This window comes from Acinonyx jubatus, chromosome D4 (assembly GCF_027475565.1).
Source record: "Acinonyx jubatus isolate Ajub_Pintada_27869175 chromosome D4, VMU_Ajub_asm_v1.0, whole genome shotgun sequence".
NCBI lineage: Eukaryota > Metazoa > Chordata > Mammalia > Carnivora > Felidae > Acinonyx > Acinonyx jubatus.
Window position 1 is genome coordinate 88,150,768 of NC_069391.1, and position 13,525 is coordinate 88,164,292.

The following is a 13,525-nucleotide window of genomic DNA, read 5'->3' on the forward strand; positions in this document are numbered from 1 at the left end:
CCCTTCACAGCCGAGTCGACTTCCGGGGGCGGCTCCCCGCGGCCGGAGGCGGGGCTGCGCATGCGCACAAGGCACGGCGGGGGGGGGGGAGGGGGGTTCATTCCCAAGGTGCTGTGCGGTGAGCTCCCGCGAGACTCCACGTGGCCGTAGTCGACGCCACGGAGGGGACGCATGGAAGTGACGGTGTCTGTCGCGGGAGGTCCCCGCAGGGTTGTGGGGCGATGGGTCAGCTTCTCCCCGCGTGCGGCCCCGCTCCGGGCCAGGCCCCGCTCGCTCCGGGAGACCCTCCGGCCGGCCGGCCGGCCAGGCGCCGCCCGCCGGGATCCTCCCGAACTCCTGATGAGCGGGTAGGGTCCCGATTGCTTGGCAGGGTGATGGGGAGTGAGAAAACGGTGCCGGGGGCCTTCCTAGGGCACCGCTGCCCCGTGGGAGGGGGCATGAGTTGTCTGGTAGAGAATAACTAACACTGACCTAATCAACGTGAGAGCCGTCTCCACCAACGCCTCCCAAGAGTGCGGTATGGTTTTGCCCCGGCCTTCTCCCCCGGCGCTCGCTCCTCTGCCCGTACGTAACCCTCCGGCTTCTGCCCCGCCGGCGCTTCGGAGATTTCTGAGCTTCTTAGGGGACATGTTTTGGGCCTTCACTTAAGGTACGGGCCGTCTGCAGCAGCATTGGAACATCTGTTGAGATTTCCGCCCGGTATTCGTTTCCGTGATGGTAGTCGTGCTTCCTTTCCCGTGTGTGGGTTTCCTTCACGGATCAGACCCTTCTCCGGTGTTCCTGTCCTCTGCGTTCCTTCAACTGTTAACTTCAGCCATCGCCTAAATGCTTCAATTCCTTGAGGACACAGCTCCCTCCCGAGCACCAGGCCACCTGCTTCGCGGACACGGCCCCTTGCAAGCCCTGCAGTGATCTCAGACTCCACACCTTCCACCACAAGGTTGCACCTTCCTCCTGTGCTCCTGACCTCACCGAACGATAACGTTCACCCAGCTGTCAGGCCCCAAACCTAGGGGTCCTGCTTCAGTTCGTCCTCTTCGCGTTCCTAAGAGGTTATTAAGTCATTTATCTTCTCCGCATCGCATCCCTAAATTACCGCAGCTGCCCCATTGCACTGCAGTCCATCTGTATTTACCACCGGGGCCATCTTTTCAAACCGTGAGTGTTATTGATGTTAATTCCTCAGTTAATAATTCAGTTTTCTGTCCTGCAGGATGAAATCCAAACCTTGTTGTGCTGTCCTTAGGACCCTGGTCTGTTTGACCCCTTGCCCTCCATTTCTCCTTGGATTGGACTCTCTCACCAATATCACACACTTCATTCTAACCACACAAAAACAGAGTCTTCTGAACTAGCCACAGGGCTCCTGGCATCACCGTCAGTGTTTCTCAACCTCCACGCTATTTACATCTTGGACCAGATAGTTCTTTGTTGTAGGGGACTGACCCGTGCGGTGGACGCTCTTTCGCCCCGCACTTGACCTCTACCCATTAGATGCCAGCAGCACACCCACCCTACCTAGATTTTATCAAAAGTCCCCTGAAAAATAGCCCCCAGTTGAGAACAACTGGTATATGCATTTACAGATGCTGTTCGTTTCGCCTATGTACAGTAGACGTCTGATAGATCATCCCAATTTGAAAATATTTAGTTGAAGGAATGACAGTGAAAATAAAACAAACCCAGAGAGTGGGGCATGTTACAAGACAACTGATCTTATCTCTTCAAAAAATCGATGTCAGTTACCATATAGAACAAATCATTAAAAACGAAGAGTGCCGAAAGTGGTAGATATGTGGATAAATATATTTTTTTTTACCTTTTTAGAATAAATTCTTGGGGCGCCTGGGTGGCTCAGTCAGTTGGGCGTCTGATTTCAGCTCAGGTCATGATCTCGCAGTTCATGACTTCAAGCCCCATGTCAGGCTCTGTGCTGACAGCTCCGAGCCTGGAGCCTGGTTCAGATTCTGTGTCTCCCTCTCTCTCTGCCCCTCCCCTGCACATGCTCTGTCTCTCTTGCTCTCAAAAAGAAACATAAAAAATAAGTAAATAAATTCTTGATAATTTACTGTTTAAGCAAAAATAATACCCAAGTACAACGGTATAATAAAAAATATAACAGAAACAAAATGTATGATAATAGCACAAAAGATTGGAGCATTAAATGGAAATATATTATGAGGATTTTATGATATAGGTGAATTGGTACCATTATTTCAGGGTAAATAGCAATAAGTTAAAGATGCATAATTGTGATACTGTAATTTATAATAAATACGTATTTGGTCTTCATTACATTTCTGACACAGACCTTCTAAAACCCTTGGAATTTCCTAAGGGATGAGAGTAATAAAGATGTCTTGTTATGTTAAATCAGGTGACTTTGGAAAGCACCAAGAATGGGGCCTCGTCTCCAGGGAACCCAACCACGTGATTAAAATGTGATTGGAAAGTTGGAACTTTCAATCCCACTCTCTTCAACCTCTGGAGAGGGGAAAGGGGCTGGAGGTTGAATCCATTACTAATGGCCACTTGATGTAATCAGTCATGCCCATGTCATGAAGCCTCCATAACACCCAGAAGGACAAGGTTCAGAGAGCTTCCAGCTTGGTGAATACAGGTTCAAGGAGATGGTGGGCTAGAAGAGGGCATGGAAACCTATGTCCTTTCCCTAGAACTTGTCCAGTGCATTTCTCCCATCTAGCTGTTTCCGAGTTCCTTTTAGAATAGACCAGTAATAAGTAAAATGTCTCTCTGAGCTCTGTGAGCAACTTTAGCAAGTTAATTGAACCCAAGGAGAGAGTTGTTGGAGCCTCTGATCTACACCCTATAGGTCAGAAGCACAGGTGACAGCCTGGGCTTGCATTGCAACTCATGTCTGAAGTGGAGGGGAGTGGGCAGTCTTGTGGAGCTGAGTGACTGTGTGATCTGGCAGTGTCTCCAGGTAGATTGTGTCATAGTTGACTTGCGATGTAGGACACCGCCCTGGAGTCAGAGGATTGCTTGGTGGTGTTGGAAAACTCACACATCTTAATTGGAATTAGAATTGTAATAATATAAATTGGAGAGCAACCACTGAAAATGAAAGTGGTACAAATAAAAACTACATCAGAGAAAAATGGGATCGTAAAATAGAGAATTAATCCAAAAGAATACAGGAACAAAGAAGAAAGAAAAAGAAGAGATGTGACAAATAGGAAAGATGATATATTTAAAGCCAAATATGCCACTGTATTTATATTACTTGTAAATGTTCTAAATACTCCCAATTAAAACATGGACATTATGAAACTTAATGAAAACCAAGACTTAATCATATGCCATATACAAGAAATGCTTTTTAAATCCAAAGACACACGTAGGTTAAGAGTGAAGGATGGGGAAAAAAGGTAAACTGTGCAAATTCTAAAGTAAGATCTGCTAGAGCGGCTCTACGAATATTGGACCAAGGAGATTCCTGGATAAGGAACACTACTAATGAGAAAGATGAAATTTTCATAATGATAAGATCAATTCTCTAACATAGCTATCCTAAATGCATGTGAATCCAATAAGAAAGCTTCAAAAATATATGATGAGGCCAAAATTGTTGGATGTGAAAGGAAAAAAAAAAAAAGAAATACACAATTCTAATTGAAGATTTTAACAGTTCTCTTCTTTCAAAAAGACTTGAAACTTTGAAACTTGAAAAACTTCAAAGTTTTGGTAGAAATCATTACCTTAGCAGCCACAGACATCAGAGAAGCACTGCCATTAGATATGTTTCATATGATTATGCCTCTTTTCAAAGAACTTGCACCACTTCAGCAATGTTTTTATTTGTTATCCAAAGGAGATCAGCCTATTTTTCTCTGCCTATTCAGTTATAGACATTATTACCAAGTAATGGCTCATTACTGAAGGTTATCCTAAAGACAAAGCAAAACACGTCCAGAGGCAGAGAGTAATCAATCCACATGCACACACAGTATAATTTATTTGTTCACAAAATGGTTATGGGACATACATTATGATATGTATACACGTCTGTTCTGTATTTGGACATGGAGACTTACACACTGAATTCCAATTCCACATCCACAGAGATATGAGTTGACTTTACACTTCCATTTGTACTTACCACAGAAAGGTTTTCTTTGAAGTTTCACAGAGAAATAAACATAACACTGATGTGAACAGAGGTTTCTGCCCGAGTTTCAGAGATTTATTTCTTTTTCTTCCAAATTACATCAAATAACACATGCTTCTGGAGTGGTCCTTCTGGCCCACACGTGAGGGTCGGTGATCACAGCCCTGTGGGCGGCTTCCCCTTCCATTTGGGAACTCTGAAGGAACAGCGACACTTGCTGTGGCGGTGTCGGACCCTTTGCTTCTGATGATTATCTGATGTTTCAGGAAATACCAGCTCATCTCCATCTATACGTGTTTTTAAACAAATAGGACAGTAGCATCCTTTAAACTGTTAAAATGCCTCCTCATCCATTAATTTCACATTAATCTCACAATAAAGGAACTGCACAAATACCATACTGCTCCAGTTTTTAAAAGTTAAAACTTTATACTTATGGCATCCATTATCCATTGTCAAGAATAGGAATGGAGCATTCATGAACAGAATTTAATGTTCAATTTAAGCAGTACTTGAACAATAAATCTGTGCTGACTTAGATCTATAAAACAACATCCTTTCTTGAGAAGGAGAGAGCAGTTGCATTGGTGTCTTTCCCCTTTGTTTGGCCCTCATATGTCTATACTGCTTTTCTCCTACCAGATTTTTGTGGCATAAGGGCATTAGAATATTTTGTTGATGCGGCAGAGAAAAATGTAAAGGGTGAGTCTTTCTATAAATAAAACAATTACAATTATTGTAACAAAGCACAGCATTTCTGAGGCCCACTATAGGAGAAAGAGGTGCAGAGGTGGGGTAGAGTGATCCCTCCCCAACTCCCCTCTTTTAGAGGAAAGAATCAGCCTCTATTCTCTGCTGCTTCTGATCTTAGAGGAGGATGCAACTCTTCTTTAGATCCCTAGGAGTCCCAACACCCACTCTATTTTAAACTGTCACCCAGAAACCCTCAAAACTGTCTTAGACTTTAAAAAGGAAATACGAAGGCTTGTTACAGGTTGAATTGTGTCTCCTCCTAAAAGATACCGATGTCCTAACCTCCAGTACCTGTGAATGTGACCTTATTTGGAAGTAGGGTTTTTATAGATGATCAAGTTAAGATGAAGTCATTGGGGCTTGTCTCTCACAGCCTTCAAAAGGAGCAAACTGAGACCCTGATCTCAGACTTGTAGCCTCCAAGACTGCGGGGCAGTAGGTTTCTGTGGTGTAAACCCCCTAGTCTGTGGTACTTTGTCATGGCGGCTCTCGCAGATCAATACTTAGCTACACTATGCATTCCGTCCTATCAAACAAAATAAGAAAAAAAGAGAAATGAATCCATGTGGCTTTTTCATACCCCAAATCTGCTAGAGTCTAAAAATAGAGGTGGGGGAAGTTGAGTTAGGGCTGGGGCACTGCATCTGCTGTCAGCACCTTCTAGACCCTCCGCGTGCTGGCAAGGGAATGCATCTTCACAGTGAACCTTGTACATGGTGATTTGTGTCTACAGGTGCTCATATCCAACCACGCCTGGATCGGTGCTGCTGAAAAATAACTGGAGAGTGCCAGAAACAAGTGTTTTATCTATACAGATAGGCAAGGGTGAAGGAGAGCCACTCTTGGCCACCAGCGCCTTGAATCAACGTCATATCCCCCACTCGCTCACTCTGTGATGTCGGGCAGTCAGCTAGAGACATGGTCTCTTAGAAGTAGTTCTAAGAAGTGGTTTCTTACTTAACATTTTATTTTTGAAATATATTAATCTAAACTGTCTCCGCAAGTAAAATATTTAGGGACCCTTCACTGTTCAAGGGTCAAACTTAAAATAATAAAAAGTAAGATTACATTTCACCGAATACTTTTAAAAATTAAGTTATAAGCCTATTTGCTTATATATAAAGTATTAATTATTAAAATCTTCCATCTAAGCTCCTCCCTCAAAATACTAGAGTCTCAAAAAAACAAAACAAAACAAAACAAAACAAAACAAAAACAGCACACAACAGAAAGATACCAAAGGGAATGGCTGGTGTTACAAAGTCACGTGAATAAAATTTCAGAAACATGAATATCATAGGTTAAAGAAACCTGAGAATCGCTAACAAATAGAAATACATTCAATTTTTAAAGTAACCTTTTAAAAAGTTACTAGAAAGAAAAGGTTAATTTCAGAAGATTCATCTGCCTCATAAATCTGTTTTATCAAACAGTTAATGTTACTGATTCACATTTAGAATGCTGGAAGATTTTCATGTTTTATGTAGTCGGGCAGCCCTTGCAAAAGCTTTTCCAGCTGCTGATATTGTTTAAAGTTGGGCAAAATGTCACATAATGGTGACTACTTTCTTCATCCTATTCCTGTATAAACTTTTTTTGATATACAGTTCATACTATATATAAACATCCCCAAATTTAATCATTCTTGAATCTTTTTCAAAAAGACCTTTTCTTACAAAATGGCAGTTTTTCACTTCCAAATTTGTATCTATGTTTAAAATTATTTGTAGTAGAGATACAAAATTTTTGTTTTATTGTGACTCTGTAGAACCCTAATTGAGAATCTTAAACACAGCTTTGGTTATTTACTTTTTTTTTTTTTTTAAGCTGTAAAATTTGTCATGGGATGCAGTAATACTAAGTGAAAATTAGTAACAAAAGTAACTTGAAAGTGGGACATTATATTTATATTATGTTTATAAATACATATAAGTGCCCTATTTATTTATGTCATGACAGCCCTATTTTATATAATGCAAAAATGTATCACAAAATAGCTTTTGTACTACTAATAAAATTAACCAATTTGCGTTTGGTGTGGATTTTTTAACTCTAGTTTAGGCTCCAAATTAGTACATGCACATTGGCAAGTACAGTAAATGCATAAGTGAATATTCCTGTTTCCGCTTTCTGTCAGTAATTCATTAGTCACATGATCTCAATGTTGGATCACCTTCATGAGGGGGACAGTCTGGATCCATTCCCTGGAGTTCACAACAAAGACATCCACTGCATTTTCACTGTACACGGAGAGATATGGGGCATTGTAACCTGGGAGATGGGGAGGAGGTGACAGCAAGTTGGGCTTTAGGGTTCATTTTTTAACTGGAATTTTTATTAAAGTAATTATAAATTCACATGCAGTTTTGATAAATAATACACACAAATCTCTTGCATACTCTGCCCAGTTGCATTCAATGTAAGAGTTTGCAAAATTAGGACACTGACATAAATCAACTCAACCCACCCATCTTAGGCAGATTTCCCCAGTTTACGTGTGTGTGTGTGTGTGTGTGTGTGTGTGTGTGTTGGTCTGTACAGTGTTATCGCCTGTATAGGTTCATGTATCCACCACCACAGTCAAAATACAGAATATTTATGCCGCCACAAGAATCCCTCAGGGGTCCCTTTTACAATCCCACCCACTTCCCCCTCCTTCCCTAACTCCTGGGAATCAATAATATGTCCTCCATTTGTAAAATTTTGTCATTTCAAAAATGTGTGTAAATGGAATCACACAGAATTCATGATAAATTGTAGTTGCTAAGCCCTGATCCATTAAAAAAAAAAAAAAACAAAAATACTTCAGATTGGAAACCCAAGAGAACCCAGTTACAGTATTGTGATTATATAGTTGCTGCCTCGAATATTTTTTTACCATGGTTAAAAAATAAATAAATGATGTACATCGGTCACATTTCAGAGTACAACACAAACAGTAAAAGTCTAACAAAAAGCTTTCTAACGTTTTCATCTAATAGCAGCTTTAAGTAATTGCACAACATTTCAAAATCTGGCTCCTAAACTAATTCAGTTCACAGCAGAGTAGAGCAGAAGATTAGAAAAGTATATGTGGAGAGTGAAACTAACAAAGCAGTGAAAACTTGCAGCCAGTCACATTTCTGGAACTCTCCACTTTATTAGTAACAGTTTAGAGTTCTCACCTCTTACCATGAATGTCTCCCCATTAAAACAACAGCAATATGACCAACAACCCTTCCTGTGTTACTGTTTTCCATCCTCCCTTTCCTTACAGCCAAGCCCTTAAGAGTGCCATCCACCTCGAGTGCCCCCGCTTCTCAGCCTACTCACATCACAGTCTAGGCACACCTTGTGCCTCAAGTCCTTCATTAAAACTGCTCTCGCTACAAGTCTTCAACCACCAATTGTTGCTGAAACCAACAGGCACATGTCAGCCTGTCTTATTTGCTCCATGACACTCGACTCCCAGAATTCTCCTTTGTGGGCTTCTCGCCCCTTGACCGTCCCTCTAATATTGGTGTCTCTTGGCTCTCTGACCTGTGTCCTCTTTTCTATTTACTCTCCCGCTGGCAGTACAAACCCAGCAAGTCCAAGGAATCAGGCTGACAACATCAGAAACTTGTAATCCATTTTAGCGTGGCCACAAGTAGATGACTAGACATCATGTGCCCAGTGGGCTTCAGTGTGACGTACACAGCATTGTTCATGATGTATTCTTTGGTAAAAGTCTTTAGAGCTCATTCTCAGTTACAGAAAATTTAGGATATAAAGGAAGAAGCTAAAAAGCACCAGGAGGAAACAGATCCAGCTTGTGGAACATCCTGTAGGACAACAAATCAGCGGCATGGAAGACCATTCAAGATTAGATGCTATTTATGATCTAAGAATAATATGCAACATGTGGGCCTTCTTCACATTTTGATTCCAAGGAATACATTGTCAAAAGAAGCATCTTTGTGATAATCAGGAATATTTAAACATGGACTGTGTACTGGATGGTAACAATCATTGGTAACTTCTCCAGGGGTGATAAATGGCAATGTGGTTTTATGAGAAAATGTCCGTATTTTTAGATACAGTGTAACATGTATTCAGGTGGAACAACAATGACTTCTAGGATTTGATTTAAAATATTTCAACAACACAACAAAAAAGTAAGAAGTTAAATGATGACATCCTTCATCCCTTGGGCAAGCCCACCCTACCTTGTGTTTTATCAGTAAATACCAGTGGCATCCACACATGTGCTCAAGTTGGACATCCAAGAATCATTACGGATTCTCTGTATCTCAGCTTCCACTTACAATCAAATATAAAGTTTTGTCAGTTATATCTCTTCAATATTCCTCAAATTCTTTCCTCTCCACCCAAACTCCTTCTACCTCACACAGTTTTAATACACAGTTTCTCCAGTGACTTCCAAGTAGGTATCTTGGCTTCCAGTCTCACCTTGCATAGTCTTTAACCTAACCATTGGAACCTAGGGATTTTTCTGAAATGCAAATCTAACCATGTCAGTGCCTACAAAACACCTTCTGTAGTCTGGCTCATGGGCACCCTCCAGCCCCATCTTTTGACCTGTCATCTTGAAGCCCACGCCTGAAACACTGAACCTTATTATAGTTCCTCACAGAGGGCAGTATGGATGGCCTGTTCCAGTTAGGACAGAGCAGCTGATACTGGGCATGCCCTGCCACCATCAATAAGTATAAAACTGGAAAAAAATGTATGACGTAACTATTTTTAGGTATTAGTATACAGTGCAGGACTGTCATCCCTAAAAAAGGAGAAAGACATGAGGTAGACCCCACACAGAGCCCCAGCAGACAGTGAAAGTTTTTCTGGGTACAGGAAACATGCTAATGTGTCTGGAATTTGCAAGGCAGAGTACACAGAGGGAAGAGCCCCAAAAAACATGTCCCAGACATCTGCACACCAGTTCCCTCAAAGTCCCTGACCAAAGCTGCTCATGGACAGAGCAAAACTCCATGAGACTTGCTCAGAGCACTGAGTGGTGAACACAATTTCATGGGTATTAACAGTGCTGGAAAGATACTAGATTTCTGACCCAGACAGACGTTGGTGAAAACCCTGAGCATTGAGCTGAGACCCCAGAAAGGCCATTCTTGAGGAACAAGGACTAAAAGAAAAGCTAAAATAGGCCCACCCTAGCAAAGTCTAAAGCCATGCCTCTGCAAAACCAAGACGGTCCATCAGTAGATTGATTGCTTGTCAGAACAAAACATACCACACTCTCTAGAGAAATACATAATATAGTCCAGAGTCCCTATGTCATAGCATTCATAATGCCCAACAGAGGATGACAAAATAATAAGATGTAAAAAAGCAGGAAAATATCATCCTTAATCCAGAAAAAAATCAATAGAAATAGACCTACAGATGAGCCATATATTGGAATAATTATAAATAATTATTATAAATAGTTCAGGACTTTGCGAAAAATATAAACATATTGGGAGGACATTTCACTAAATAATTGGAAATTTTAAAAAATGAAATTGAAAATGGAAGAATACAGTATCTGAAATACTTAATTCCTGGATAAACCAGGGAAAAAAAGATCAGAGAAATTGAAGATGGGGTCCATAGAAATTATCCGAACTGAAGGGGAGGGAGGATTTAAAAAAATAAAAAAAAAAACAACCCTCAATGACCTGTGGAACAGAATCAAGAGGTCCAATAAACATGTAATTTGATCCCCAGAAAAGAGAAAATAGGGTTGGAAAAACTTGTGAAAATATCCCTAAAATTTTTCCAAAATTAGATTATCAATCTTCAGATCCAAAAAATTTTGAAAACCCCAAGCAGAATACATACAAAGGAAACTACCTGTAAGCCCGTCATAGTCAAATTGCTGAAAACCAAAAATAATGAGACGATCTTAAAAGAGGCTAAATAGAAAAGACACAGATTTCTCATGAGATTGCTCATCAGAAACAATGGAAGTCAGAAAACAATAGAATGACGTTTTAAAATATGGGTTCAAAGACAAAAACACTTCTCATTCTTTAGCTGACCTTCCCTGACCCACTGGTTTAGATTAAGCATCCTTCCTGTGTCTTCCTGTGGAAAATGGTGCTCCCCCTATCATAGTACTTGCTTAATTGTTGGTCTTATCTCATGATTATAACCTCCATATGGACACAGACTAGTCTTATGTTTAATATTGTGACTCAACCCTTGGCAGAGTAAGTTGTTCATATTAAGTGCTCAATACTATTCTCTAAGTGAATAAAAAAGGCTGTATTTAATTTATGAAATGATGGCCTGCATCAATAAAAATATGAGCTAAAGTTACTTAGGAACATTATATGTATACTTTACATAAACTAAGCCTAAAAGGCAATATGTGTGTGTGTGTGTGTGTTTGTGTGTGTGTGTGTGTGTATAGTAACTATTTCTTATAGTTAATTAATGTGTATATGATTTTCAGTGACCATGAAGAAAACCTATTTAGGAGCCTACAAAAAGCAACAATTTGGATTGAGGATATATTCAAGGTAAATTTCTCTTACGAATATAGTAAAAGTTGAAGGCTAAGTTATCACATGTGTGACTTAGATATAACTCCATTACAGCTATTCTACTTAAAAGACAGAAAAATCAGGGAAAATCGTCAGTGATGCTGTTTCCAAAAATAAAGCCTGTCTTTAACAGTAGAGGATATAGAAATGTAATTGTAAAAGGCGGGAAAGATACAGAAAGAGAAGGGAACAAATCATAAGGTCGCCTTACGGCAATAGGTTGGCATTGCCGGCCACATCAGCTCAACTGGCCTGGATCGGAGGCCCCTGCTGTCAGTGTAAATTCTGATGCTCTTAAAACACAGCAGACATTCAATACTGGAGATCTCAGTTGCGCAGAGAGCATCCTCTGGTTGGTGTGCAATAAATGACAGTGTAGGGTCATGTGAGTGAAGCATCGTGTATGGAATTCCTTCTCTCCTCAAGGGGTGTCTCAGGAATCCTGCCTGGAATCCCACGCAAAGCTGCTCACTGAAGATGGCCATCCACTGGACCTTGGTTGGGATTTGGAGCTCTTTAAATTTTCTGTGAGATAGTTTCTTGCTCTGGAACAGCTCATAACAAAAGACATGGCTTTTCCTTGCTACAGAGAGGCATGTATGGGCCCCTTGGCACACTGTTCCAGAAGTCATTGTTTGGCACCCTTTGGTTTCTGCCAGCTTGTGAATGTCAGTCTTCCGTCCATCCAAAGCTGACATGGGGAACAGTTGCGCACGGTGACTTCTCCCAGGGATCACTGCAACCATCTGGCCTTGGGGGATGAGTTCAAGCTGATGAATCTTCTTCACGTCACCAACACGAATAATTTCTACACAAATAAATGTAAGTCATTTTTAAATTCAAAATAATCTCTCTCTGTTTTGAATGTTCTCTCAATTTTCCCCAAAAGCAGTTGAAAAAGAGCCAATAAAAGTGATCTCAGAAATCTCAATGTCATTAGCTTGAATAAATTCTTTACAGATAAAATGGCCAGTCACCTTCAAATTAGCAATGCCTTCTTTAAAGATTTTTGTAAATGAGGTATCATTGAGGTATGCCATTATCTTAATTTCAGGTGCACAACAGGATTCAATATGCATATATACTGCAAAAGGATCACCACAATAAGCCTGCTTAGCCTCCAGCACCATATATAGTTAGCAGAATTTTTGTTCTTATGATGAGAATTTTTAAGACCTACTCTCCTACCTTCTTGGCATCTTCCAAATTTGCAATACAGTATTATTAACTGTGGTTACCGTGCTGTACATTATACCCCCAAGACTCATTTTTCTTACTTTAACTGGAAGTTTGTGCCTTTTGACCTCATTCATCCATTTTGCACCCTCCCTCCCCCACCTCTGGCTAACACCTTTCTGTTGTTTTCTGTGAGCCTGTTTTGTGGGTGTGGGTGTGGGTGTGGTTTCCTGGGTGGTTTTTGCTTGTTTTTTTTTTTTTTGTTTGTTTAGATTCCACATGTAAGTGCCATCATGCAGCATTTGTCTCTGTCTGATTTATTTCACTTAGCATAAAACCCTCAAGGTCCATCCATGTTCACAAATGGTTGCATATCTTGGCTATTCTAAATAATTCTGCAGTGAACATGGGGTGCAGATATGTTTCCTAATTAGTGTTTTTGTTTTCTTTGGATAAATGGCTGGAACTGGGATTGCTAGGTCATATGATAGGTTCTATTTTTAATTTTTTTGAGGAACTTCCATTCCGTTCTCCACAGTGGCTGAACCAAATAACATTCCAGGCAACAGGGTACAAGAGTTCTCTCTTCTCCACATCTTGCCATCGCTTCTTACTCCTTGTCTTTCTGAGGACAGGCCTCCTAGTCTTTAGGAAGCGATAACTCATTGTAGTTTTTATTTGCATTTCCCTAATGATCAGGGATGCTAAGCACCATTTCCTGTTCCTGTTGGCCATCTCTGTGTCTTTTCTGGGGAAAAATGTCTATTCAAATTCTCTGACCATTTTTGAATCAGATTAGAGGTCTTCGTGCCGTTGAGATGTGTGATGTTTTACATATTTTAAATATTAACCCCTAACCAGATATGACTTTGCACGTATTTTTTCTTGTTCACTAAGTTGCCTTTTAATTTTCTTGAAAATGAAACCATTTGAAGAATGG

The 13,525-nt window shown here is 40.6% G+C and overlaps 1 long non-coding RNA gene across 1 annotated transcript in view; it reads left to right on the top strand.

Moving 5' to 3' along the window:
* The window catches only part of LOC128312256 (uncharacterized), a 19,766-nt gene continuing 6,241 nt past the window's right edge, over nucleotides 1-13,525 (top strand). The window contains exons 1-2 of the long non-coding RNA XR_008291316.1: nucleotides 1-1,158; nucleotides 11,999-12,231. This is a non-coding gene — a long non-coding RNA (uncharacterized LOC128312256). The remainder of the gene's footprint in view (nucleotides 1,159-11,998; nucleotides 12,232-13,525) is intronic.